Consider the following 12,980-nt stretch of genomic DNA (forward strand, 5'->3'; position numbering starts at 1 on the left):
ACAAAAACAGTAACAAACATTTGGTTAATTCTTAAAGGAGTTTCCCTCCTAACTCTGGATAGAGGACTAGCACTTTCATTTAGCTTCCCACAAACGGAAAATACCAGTGTTGAGGAAAAGAGAACGGTATTAGGATTCTGCTGTCACCCAGCAGATGGTCTCCTTAAACAAGGAGCAGCATTGCATTGCTGGGATCTTGCCACAGAGGTACAGAAAGTATGTTCTGTCTTAAGGATTCTAACAGTTTTAGGAATAGTATTCATTCTTTCTCTTTACCTTTTACTCAGGCCTAAGTCCTTATCCTGAAACACTAACCCAAGTTTGCGTATTTATGTTGTATCTGCTATGTTAAGCAGGGGAAGAGTAAGTAGAAAACAGATGCATATTAATGCTGTTAAAATTGGTGACCGCACAGTGTTAACCCAATACCTAGAAAATAGGGAGGTTTTTCCCTCCCTACTTGAGGATTTTTCCTTTGTTTTTAATTATATGTAATTAGGTGGAAATTCTCTTCTGTGTGAAGATTAAGCAGTAGTGAAAGCCTTGTTCCCTAGGTTTCATACTTCTTTTGGGAGAAACAGGTAGCTCTTTCTTTTCCTCTGCGATAAACAATGGACTCTATTTCCAGAAATTTCTAGGAATATGTTATGGCCTTTGTTTTGGTCACATTAAGTAATTTTAAACAAAGTAGATTAATTCAGTTACATTTCTAAGAAGAATATTAAGTATAGCAAGAGCTCAAAATTTTGTAAAGCATTTGCTCTTAAATACAGCTTTTTTTGGTCAACACTTCCTCTAAATTAAAAATATCAGGACCCTGCACATAGGATATATTTAGATCTGAAGATACAAGATTTTTAAATTTTTAGTCTAATACTTTTGTAGACGAGGAAATTTGAAGCCCAGGTTAACAGCCGGGTAAGTAGAACCCAAATGACTTGAGCTGAGCACACACAGCTGACCTTCCTAACTAGAGCCAGTTTTCTAATCCCTGAGTACTTTGTTCCCCCTACTTAACTATGGAAATGAAGATGTGTCATATTTGTACAGTGCTGATAGATCCTCTGTGTTACACAGCATTAACAGATTTTAAGGGTGAGTCACTACCTTCTTTTGTTTTCTTCAGCCTTTCCCTCCATACCCTCCTCCCTTTTTCTTTAGACGTCACGTATTTAGGTGGAGTCCGATCATTTGTCTCACTTCATGTCCTCGGGGGACTGGATTACTCCTGGCTGCCAGTCTTGCTCCATAAATCTTCCACCGCGTGGCACTGCGTCTCCCCTTCCTAGAGACGGAGAGTCTCCTGGGTGTAAGAGCCCTTGTGGCTGCCAGCAGCTGCACAGGGATACGAGGCAGCACCGAGATTAGGTTTGCTAAGAGAACACGGGTATGTTTACTCTCAAATCATCGCATTGGCTGGTTGAAGGTCTACTGCAAAGGGAACACTAGCATTTGAGTGTTCTCTTGTATGGATTCCATGTGGTTTCAGACCAGCGCCTGGTGTGCTGATTATATAATACACAAACGTTCAAGTGTGCAGTGATACCAGGTCCAGCGTTAGCCTCATAATTTTAGTCTGAAATTATTCAGCCATTAAAAATGCTGGTTTTAAGAACTGGTGGCATGGAAGTGTACATACAGGTGAAGGGAGAAAAGAAAGAGAATTGAACTTGAAGGACATGGGTTGAAGGCCAAATCATTTGGGACTCAGGTCTCAGAGACCGTCTGTAAAGGACCAGGCCATGTCTAAGGCAGAAGCCTTTGCTGGGAGAGGTTGCAATATCCTAAATCCCGAGTTACTGCATTTATTTCCAGGACCGCTAGAGGGGGCTCTTGATACATGGCAACCCCTCGGCTTTTCTCAGTCCAGTTTTCAAACTCCTTTCCTCTCTGATTCCTCTTTAGTGGAGTTCCAGCAGCAATGAGAAGGTCGAGGTGTGATATTCTTGAGATTTCTCTGCTGCAGGAGTTTATGAGCTAAGTGATAACTGCTTGCAGCTCAGTCACAAACTGGATGTTTTAGCCGAGGGACCTAGTGCTGGCAACAGGTGTATTGCTCTTTCGAAAGCTGTGCATCAGCCCTTTAATGGGACCTTATTAACAAAACGGCAGCCCTTTTTTTCAGTTGTCCTACTTGTTTCTCAGAGCAGTACTGTTTTCTGCCTGTGCCTTCTGAATCTCATACACACCCGAAGGGACTGCCTTCGTGTTCCTTATGTACTATTTCTGACTCTAACCTGGCCTCCCTTAATTGAAATAGCGTCACCCTATTATGTTGCTTTTCATTTGACCATTTCAAAGTCATCTCCCCAGCAAGACTGAGTCCGAATTAGGGTCTGTTAATTTGCTCACAGAATGACGGGAATACTTGCTGATTTGTTTTCTTATTCGAGACCTTATTAGAACCCCGGTAGCCTTGGAGAAAATCCTATCTTTAGGATTGTTCCAGAAGTCCAGTTTCTATACTACTTACGAACCGCGTTCGTCCGCTTGTTGAGCAGGTGTGCATCCAGCCCCGCCTTCTGTTCCTCAGCTGGGGTTGCACGCGGCCTCAGTCTTACCCCGCGTGATGCTAAGTCTGTGACACAGCTGTGAGTGCTGGCACGGAGCACGGGTGGCCTCACGATGGACAGGAGTTCAAGGGACAAGTAGATAAATACGCAACATGGTGTTTCAGTTCTGAGAAGGAGAGTGTCTCTTTCATCTCACGGGTACAACTAAAGCTGAGAGGAACCTCCTAGAAAGTGAAACTACTGAAGTGGTTGCCAAAGAGATCTTTCCTGTGACCCTTTGTTTTCTTTTTCCTGTGGACATGCTCCTGGGGTGTCTGTCTAACCTCTGCCTTTAGCTGAGTAGAAGAAAGAGAACTTTGATTTCAGGTGGTTATCCTGATCCCTTGGGGCAGAGGCGTGAGGATTAGCCATAGAGACTGTGTCTTTCCTGTGTATCGATCTATATGGTTAACCTTGTGTATGAGACTTAATAGTTATGAATTACCTACTAAGTACCAGACAGGCCCTTTGATCTTCTCACTTAAGGACAGAGGTGGGTGGTGTTAACCCCAACCTCCAGAAGAGGAAATTGAACTTCCATGAGGGTGAAGTAATTTGCCTAAAAATTCCAGTTAGAAAGGGTGGAGCTGAGAATAGAATCTTGGTCTCTCCAAGGTCCACCAGATCTCTCTGGCTTCCTTTTTAAAACTCAAAATGCCTGACTGGCTCAGTCGGCAGAGCATGTGACTCCTGATCTCAGGGTCATGAGTTCAAGCCCCACCCCCATGTTGGGCGCGGAGCCTACTTCAAAACAACCCAGAGCGAAGATGGGGTCAATACCTGCAGCTCCAGCAGCCATAATACAGAGTGGGAGGCGCCTCTGAACCAGCTGGCTTCAGAGCTGTCTACATATCTGAGGAGTATTTGTGGAGCTTTGTTCTTTCCTGCAGCCTCCCCACTCCCATCCCACTCTGTCACCCCCCCCACCCCCCCGCAGAGATGCCAGGCCACAAAAGCAGAGGTTTTGTTGTAACAAGATCCTGGGCTATGCAGGCTCTTTCAGACGGTACCCAAGAAGGAGTTGCAAATCCCAAACCAGGAGCCCCCTTCTTCCTCTCACTCTGCATGACTCACATGCACCTTTGCAGAGTGGGGAGCTGGTTGAGGGCTTTTGATTCTGGGATTCTCTAGTGTTAACCTTCAGCTCCTCTCACCTCCCCTAACCCTATCCTCTGCTCCCAGTTTTAAAAAGGTTGAGCCCCTGCCACTACCCCACCCCCTTCCCTGACCATGCAGCTTAGAGCTCAGCCTTCCTGGAGGGGAGCCTGGGTTCAGTTCAGTTCTCATTCATCTTCCAGTTCAGAAGAGCAGGCCTGTGATACTGACCCTCCACCCAGTGCCACACCGTCCCTTTTCTCTTTTGGTCCTCAAATCCATTTAATTATTCCCCACTGGGGCGTCTGGGTGGCTCAGTTGGTTAAGCGTCTGCCTCCGGCTCAGGTCATGATCTCTAGGTCCTAGGATGGAGCCTTGCATTGAGCTGGGCTCCCTGCTCAATCGGGAGTCTGCTTCTCCCTCTCCCTCTGCCTCTCCCCTCTGCTTGTGCTCTCTCTGTCTCTCTCTTTCTCTCAAATGAATAGATAAAATCTTTTAAAAAAAATTATTCCTCACTTTGTAGTTCGCACATGTAGGAAGGTTTTTAAGCAGAAACTGGAGACATTGGAGGTAGAGAAGGATATGGAAGTTGATAGAACTAAGGATAGTTCCAGGTCACCAAACTGTTAAACATAGTGGTGCAGAGGCAGGTGGAGTGAGTGGCAATTTTATTTGTTCCATGAGGCTGACGGCTCTGGGGTCTCAGGAAGTCACATCCCCTTTTTGGGACCTCCACAGTCTATTCTTGCTCCAACAGACTGAATCTAAAGCAGGGGCAAGGACAGAGCTCTTGTCTTCCGAATCAAACTGGTCCTCTAGCCCCATACTTTCCCCCCCCTCCCCGTCACTTTACAAACAAAACCTTTGTCTTCTTTTATTTACCTTCATTCAAGTGAAATCTCTTTAAGAGCCTTTACCCTGTAAGCGCCATGAGGCCTGGGACCATGTCTGTCTGTTTTTTGTTTTGTTGTTTGCTTTTGTCATTCTTACCCAGTGAGTGTTTGTTGAATGAATGATTGATAACGCTGCTGGTGCCTACCGAGCACTTACTATATGCCAGGTTCCGTGCTGAGTGATTTATATTCGCTATGGCAGATGAGCCTCATAACCTTGAGAGAGAAACTATTGTCCCTGTTTTCCAAAGAAAGTGACTGAGCCTCAAAGAGGCCTTTACCCACCCACGGCCTTGCAGCTCTCAGTGGTGGCAGCGGGCCCCAGCAGGCCAGTCCTCCTCTCAGGTCCAGAGCGTCACGGTACCTCCCCGTCAGTAAGCCTTCCACCTGCCAGTGGGCCGTTTCCTGTCCCACCCGGTGCCCCTCAGTGACTTCTCCCACAGACTCTATTTCTATCTTCACCACGGTTCTCTCTGACAAGGTTCTCCCCATAGAGGAGGAGTGGGTGTTCGAGAGAAGCTATGCTCTGTGGGGTCTACTTTGCCCCACCCGAGGGATAAACCTGGTGGCTAGGGAAGGATCTAGAATAATCTTCGTCTAGATATGTGTGTGGGACCCTGTATACCCGCTCATTAGCGCACTGGAGCGGTTCTAGTCTAAACTGTTAGCTCACCGGCAGCTGCACTTGGGGTGGTTGTTGGAGGTGCGGGTTCTCCAGGCTTCGCCCCCGGTGGTTCGGACTCAGCGGGTCTGCGGCAGGGCCCAGGGGGGCCGCGGGCCAGGCCTGCTACCCAGGGAGCTCAGCTGGCCTCGGAGGTCGGGCCTGTTGAAACCTTTGGCCTGAACCTGAGGCCTGAACCCGGGAGACGTCCTTCCTGAGGCATCTATGCAAAGGAAAGCGCCACATTTTTTTTTTTTTTTTGGTTTTATTTTTATCCAAACGGGAACTGAAACTTAGATCTGTACTAAGGTAAACCGTGTGCAGCCTCCAGTTGTGGGAGCTGGGGGTCCCTGAAACGGGCAGAACTTCACACAGAAAGGCCTCCAATCTAGAGGGCTGGGGCACAGAGACAATAAGCCAGAGTCGTCCCCATCCTGAGCCGCCATGGTGGGTGCCACCTCCCCCATTTTACTTGGGGGCCTGAAGCGAATTCCCGTCTTGGAGGGAGAGTCGGTTTAAACTCACCAGCTTGACTCATCAGCTTCCTTAATAGAAGGGACCTGGAAGCTCCCAGCTGAGGGCCGATGCCTGCTGGCAGTTTGGGGTGGGACTTGGGGGATAATCGCAGCCCCGGAGTTACAATACGTGCACTGGAAGACCTCACGGTTCCCCGCCATCCTGATACCTCCCGTGTACACCAGAGGTTCTGAGGGAGCTTCCTTTTACGTGCTGACGATTTCCTCTGAGATCTCTCAGCCTTGAAACCCTTTTGATGGAGACCACATCTTCTCCCCTACCTCTTCTCTCAGGTTTAGGAAGAGGGACCACTGAAGTCCTGGCCTCAGCACTGTTGCTCAGCAGTCGATTACTCCTCGGACTCAGGACACGTGTGCACTCCGCCTTTAGCTCAGCCTTGCTCGTCTCTCCATCCTGCGGCCGGTCGTCATCCCCAGTGGCTTTGACCTTCTTCCCGGGGTCCACCCTCACAGGTCTTCCCACTCCAACTCTGGCCTCATCCCAACGCATGAGATCTGTATTGAAGCATGAATTTTGAAAAGCTGGACACATGATTCTCATACACACTATAGAAGCGTGTAGTCGAGATTTATTTGTCTCCTCTCATAGTGAGGGAACCAGCAGGACGACCAGACTTCTGTAGGTGAATCCAACCATAAGCTTTGGGGTATCTTTCTAGGCCGCGGAGGCATTTCCAACTTCCTAGTGCTCTATTTCTTTGTAAGCTAACATTTAATTTTACAAAGTCTGGGCCCTAACAGTAGAAAATAGTGGGTGACCACCCCTTAGAGAGTCAGATGACCCTCAGGGAGCTGTGGGACAGCGCTCTAGTGTGGCTTTGAAAGGTTTGTTGCCTTATTTCCAAGTATCAGACACATTTTCTAAACACCCAAAGCTTCTCTAAATACCCACTCCCTAGGGGTGCCTGGGTGGCTCAGTCGTTAAGCGTCTGCCTTCAGCTCAGGTCATGGTCCCAGGGTCCTGGGATCGAGCCCCGCATCGGGCTCCCCACTCTGCGGGAAGCCTGCTTCTCCCTCTCCTGCTCCCCCTGCTTGTGTTCCCTTTCTCGCTGTGTGTCTCTCTGTCAAATAAATAAATAAAATCTTAAAAAAAAAAATTAAAATAAATACCTACTCCCATCAGAAGCGTGACCTTGAGGAAGGGGGCTCACAGACTTCAGGTTACCAGAGAGGAGTAACACAAAGTAGCTGTGGTCAAGCCCAGTTGCCTCTGTGTTGGGGAGCTGGGAAGGGCGGGGAGGGGGGAGGAGAGTGGGAGTCAGGACTTGCACCAGAGGGAATGAATGGATAGATTCGGGGGATGACGGGCTTTACTGAACAAGCATTTGGCAAGGACCTGGTAACCTATAAGTTGGGTGCTATGAAGAAACGTTTCACAGATGAGGAAACAGAAGCCTCGGTTAGGAACCAGCCCCGAGTCACCAGGTTAGGAACTGCTGAAGCCCTGAGTTAATCCATGCCTGGGTCTCCTGAGCCATAAGCGTGTGGGAGGTAGAGGTGACTTCCTCTGTGCGTGTGCACGTGTATGCGTATCGGGTGGGAGGTAGGAGGTGACTTCCCCTGCGCGTGAGCACGGGTACGCGTACCGGGTGGGAGGTGACTTTCCCTGCGCGTGTGCGTGTGCATGGGTATGCGTACTGGGTGGGAGGTGGGCGGTGACTTCCTCTGTGCGTGTGCATGGGCACGTGTACGCGTACCGGGTGGGAGGTGGGAGGTGACTTCCCTTAGCAGCAGGTGCAGAGCCCAGGCCTGGCGGCCTTTACACGTCTAAACAAAGCCAGGTGCAGGATTCCACACGGCCCCACTGCAGGGCCCCCATTCCTGTCCCTCTTCAGTACCAGCCGCCTGAGACCTCTGGGAACGAGTTCAGAGGGCGGGGGCCGCAGGCATGACTGCCGCGGACACTGCCTTTGACAGACTCATCCTCCGCCTTCAGTGTTGTTCCCTGGCAGGATGGGTCTCTGCCATCGCCCGCGCGCAGTGGCAGGAGGAGGGGCAGCCGGGGGGCTCTGGGTCTGTAATCGGATCGGAGGCTGTGACGGTGACAGCTGCGGTGGTGGAGGCCTGAGGAGGGGGCTTGGGCAGATGGAGAAAGGCTAGGCACGGGGTGTGTGCTCAGTCGTCATCCTGGAGGCAGCTCTCCTGGGGCGCTGGGACCCTCACTCCAGCATCGAGGCCCCAGCCCCCAGTGCCACCAACACCGCCTGTCCAGGCATGTGGTCTCATATGTGGGGAGGGTCCCGGGGACCTCCAGCCAGCCAGGCAGTACCGGCAGGCTCTGGAAGAAAGGCGGGTTTGTGAATCCCAGCCCCTCGCTAGCTGTGCGGTCGTGCGGTCGCAGGCAGGTTTGCTAACTTCTGTCTCTTCGTCCTCTCTAGCAGAATGCAAACGCCGCATGACACTCTGAGAAAGGGGAGTGTGTCCCCGCTTTAGAAAGGACTCAATAGCCAGCTGCACTGTTCTCTGGTATGTCCGAAACGCAACGTCATTGTACGGGCATCTATTACCATGTAATAAATGACACCCAAACTCAGTAGACTGAAACCACCACCATTTTATTCTGCCTCACGATTCGCTGGGTCAGGAATTCGGGCAGGCCTCAGCTAGGCGAGTCTTCGCTCCACGGGGTAGCAATGGCAGCCGCCTAAGTGAGAAGAGCCTGGCAGATGGGCTGACCTGGAGGCTACAAGGTGGCTTCCCTCCTGTGTCTGGTGTGATGCTGGGGGAAACCGGCCATGAGTGGACATCACTTCCACATTAGTCAATTTGTCAAGCAAGTCAGAAGCCCAGCCCAGTTCCAAGGTGAGGGGAACTGGCCCGCACCTCTCTATGGGAGGAATGGGCACGATTTTGCAGATCTTTAATCTCCCACAGACACCCTCAAATAGGACCTTATGAAGTATTTCTTTGTTTAGAACTTTTCCAGTGCCCTCTTGGGGGAGTGGAAAGGGTCTAGGGCTGGCCACCAGGAAACGTGGGTTTGAGTCTTGCCCGCCATCCTTTGAGCCCCTGTTACTCTCAAGGCCTTAGATCTGATGTCAGGAACCCAGAGACAGGGAGAGAGTATTCCTGGGTTTTAGGCTTCAGCCTGACCTGCTCCTCAAGCGGGTGACGTCAAGCAAGTCCTTCCCTTCCCAGAATCCCACTTTCCTGGTCAGTGGAGTGGGAAGGAGTTTGCACTGGGTGCCATGGAATCTTTCCCAGGGACCAACCCCCTGAGGGGTTAACTGACACTGCTGGGGAAACTGAGACCTGCCTGGCTTCATGCCGGCTTCCAGAGGTGTCTGTGTGCCTCACACCTTCAGCAAAGCCACAGAAAAACAGCTTTACAGAGCTCAACAGGGAGGAGGTGGCTGGTCTGTTTAGAAATGGATTCATAAAAGTGGATTCCCAAAGCGTAAGAACAGGGATGCGTATACAAACACGGGGATTCCCGGACGCTTCTCAGAAAATCTGAGGCCTGACGTGCACCCACCCACTCTGTGAGCTCCAGTGTGGAGGGACTTGGGATTTGCACCCCTGGCTGAGCCAGGCTGTGCATCCTTTTACTCACTGATTCTTTTTTTTTTTTTTTTTTTAAGATTTTATTTATTTGTGAGAGAGGGAACGAGAGACAGAGAGCATGAGAGGGAGGAGGGTCAGAGGGAGAAGCAGACTCCCCTCCGAGCAGGGAGCCCGATGCGGGACTCGATCCCGGGATTCCAGGATCATGACCTGAGCCGAAGGCGGTCGCTTAACCAACTGAGCCACTCAGGCGCCCTTACTCACTGATTCTAGATCAATCTCCTTACCTAGAAAGGTCCCCAGAGTGGGCAAGCAGCCCAGAGGGGGTTGGTCTCCAAAAGCCCAGCAGAAACCAGGGGCTTCTGGGTTCTCCCTTCTGAGGGAGAAGGGGCCCAGCCTCTGCCCCAGACCCTTCAGGACCATCCTGGAGCCCTTGATGCTCTCTCTGTGGCTACCCAGGGCCTGGGCATCCATGGGCCGGGCCATCCTTGGGAAAGAGGCAGCAGGGCTCCGGCCATCAGTGGAGGCTGTTAGGGAGGGTGGGCAAGGAGTGTTCTGGCCCAGGGCCAGGGCTATGGGATTTACAGTCATCCTGGGGCCTTGGAGCAACTTTTTATTTTGCGGCCATGAGTAATTGAGCCAACTGTGTGCGATCCCACAGCCGGCCCTGCCTCCTCCCACGCACACACACATATATTTACACCTGTCTCACACACACACACAACACACCTGTACATACATCGTTTGGAGAGACAGAAGAAGCATCTTGCATGGAAGGCTTGTGCTAGGCCTCCGCCAGGTGCTTTTCCTATGCCATCTCACGAAATTCTGACAACTCTTTAAGCTGGGCCTCATTATCCCCAGTTTGCAGCTGAGGAAACTGACCGAGCCAAGGTGAGATGAGATAACTTGCCCCAGGATCCACAGCTAAGAAGCAGCAGAGAAAGGGCTTGAACCCTGTCTCCTCCTCACCAGCTCAGGCCCTTCCCACGCTCAGTCCAACACGGCTAGACCTTGTCTGAAATCATCTTTTTCTGGTATCTAGAGGGGAAATTGGACTTAAAAATGACTCTGCATCATAAAAGGAAAGATTGATAAACTCAACTGCATTAAAAATAATAATAAAAGCCTGCATGGCCAAAAAATACACCATGGGCAAAGCCAAAGAAATGACGAGCTAGGGGAAACATTGCTATTGATATTAAGGCAAAAGGCTAATCTTCATAATGTATAAAAATTTCCTAGGCATTTATAGGAAAAGGACCAAAATCTAATTTTATTTTATTTTATTTTATTTTTAAAGATTTTTGAGAGAGAGAGCATGAGCGGGAGCGGCAGAGGGAGAGGGAGAGCAGGCTCCCTGCTGAGCGTGGAGCCTGATGCAGGGCTCGATCTCACAGCCCTGAGTGAGATCATGACCTGAGTGGAAATCAAGGGTTGGATGCTTAACCGCTGAACCCCCCGGGGGCCCCATGTGGTTGTACCATTTTATATTCCCACCAGCAGGGTATGAGAGTTCCAGTTCCTCTGCATCCTCAGCAACATTAGATATAATCAGTCTTTTAAATTTATGCTGTTCTTGTGAGTGTGTAATGCGATCTCATTGTGGTTTATATGTGTGTATCCCTCGTAACACATGATGTTGAACAGATTTTCGTTACTTATTGGCTATCAGCATATTTTCTTTCATGTTCAAATCTATTGTCCATTAAAAAAGTTGAGTAATTTTCTTTCTCATTACTGAGTTATAAGAGTTCTCAATACATTCTGGATGTGAGTCGTGTTAGATTTATATATTGTGAACATTTTCTTCCATTCTGTGTCTTGCTTTTTCATTTTCTTAATGGTTTATTTTATTTATGTATTTATGTATATATGTATGTATGTATTTATATTTTAAGTAGGCTCTACACTCAATGTGGGGCTCGAATTCACAACTCCAAGATCAAGAGTCACATACTCCATTGACTGAGCCAGCTAGGTGCCCCTCATAATGGCTTCTTTTGAAGCAAAGCTGAGGTTTTAATTTTGATGAAGTCTAATTTACCAATTTTTAATATTTGTACAGATTTTTCCTGTGTTCTCCTTTTTTTTTTTTAAAGTGGAGAAGGAGCAGAGGGAGAAGGAGAGAGAATCTTAAGCAGGTTCCACACCCAGCATGGAGCCCACTGCAGGGCTCAGTCTCACAATCCTGAGATCATGACCTGAGCCGAAATCAAGAGTTGAACCCTTAACTGACTAAGCCACCCAGCTGCCCCTCTGTGTTTTCCATTTGAAGTTTTGTAGTCAGCAGTTACATTTAGGTATGTGACTCATTTTGAGTTAATTTTTGTGTAGGGTATGAAGTGAAAGTCAAGGTTTATTTTTTTCATACAGTTGTCCTGTTGATCCAACGCCATTTGTCAAAAATACTGTTTTTTCCCTGCTTTGAATTATCCTGGCGCCACTGAAATCAATTGACCATAGATGTACGGACCTATTTCTCACTGTATTCTCATCCATTGATCTATATAGCTACCCTTACACCAACACCTCATTGTCATGATTAATATCACTAAACAGTAGCTCTTGAAATCTATAGTGTTGGTTTTCCAAATTTGTTCCTTTGTCAAAATTGTTTTTGTCTATTCTGAGCCTTTTTAATTTCCATATACAATTTACAATCAGAATATCAATTTCTACAAAAAAAATCTGCTAGAAATTTCACTGGAATTGCATTGAATCTGTGGATCAGTTTGGGGATAATTGACATCTTCAGAACATTGAGTCTTCTGATCCATGAATTTTTTATATCTCTCCATTTATTCAGATTTTTAATTTTTCTCAGTAATGTTTATAAGTAATCTGTGTACCAGTCTTGCACATATTATGTTAAATTTATCACTAAGTATTTTATGTTTTCAGTGTTACTGCAAATGTTATTTTTAGAATATTATTTTCTAATTTTTTTGCTGGCCTATATAAATACAATTGATTTTTTAAAATATTTTATTTTTTTGTCAGAGAGGCAGGCTCCCTCCTGAGCAAGGAACCTCATGTGGCACTTGATCCCACGACCCTGGGATCGTGACCTGAGCTGAAGGCAGACACTTAATGACTGAGCCACCCAGGCACCCCTTGAGTTAGTAATTTCTGTCTTTAATAGAATTTATCTGTTTTCATCGATGTTGTCATTTTACTGTCATAAATTGTTACATTGTTTATGATTTTTTTAGTTTATTGAAGTACAGTTGACATATAATATTGTATTAGTTTCAGATGTACACGTAGTGACTCCACAATTCCATGCATTACTCAGGGCTCTCCGTGATAACTGTAGTCACCATCTGCCCCCCAGTGATTTTTTTTTTTTTAAGATTTTATTTATTTATTTGACAGAGAGAGAGACACAGCGAGAGAGGGAACACAAGCAGGGGGAGTGGGAGAGGGAGAAGCAGACCTCCTGCTGAGCAGGGAGCCCGATGCAGGGCTCGATCCCAGGACCCTGGGATCACAACCTGAGCTGAAGGCAGACGCTTAACGACTGAGCCACCCAGGCGCCCCCCCAGTGACGGTTTTTTATTTTCCTGTCAGTGTCTCTAGCATCTGTTCTGTTAGCTTCTCTTTCATTTCTAACACTGATGATTTATATCCTCTCTCTTTATTATTCTAGCTAGAGTTTTATCAATTTTATTGATCCTTTCAAAGTAGTAGCTTTGGGTTTATTTGAATTTTATCCATTTGATTTTTGGTCTTGTCT

Source organism: Mirounga angustirostris, unplaced genomic scaffold, assembly GCF_029215605.1.
Source record: "Mirounga angustirostris isolate CCGP_5_RB_7025 unplaced genomic scaffold, mMirAng1.0.hap1 SCAF_6, whole genome shotgun sequence".
NCBI classification, from domain to species: Eukaryota; Metazoa; Chordata; class Mammalia; order Carnivora; family Phocidae; genus Mirounga; species Mirounga angustirostris.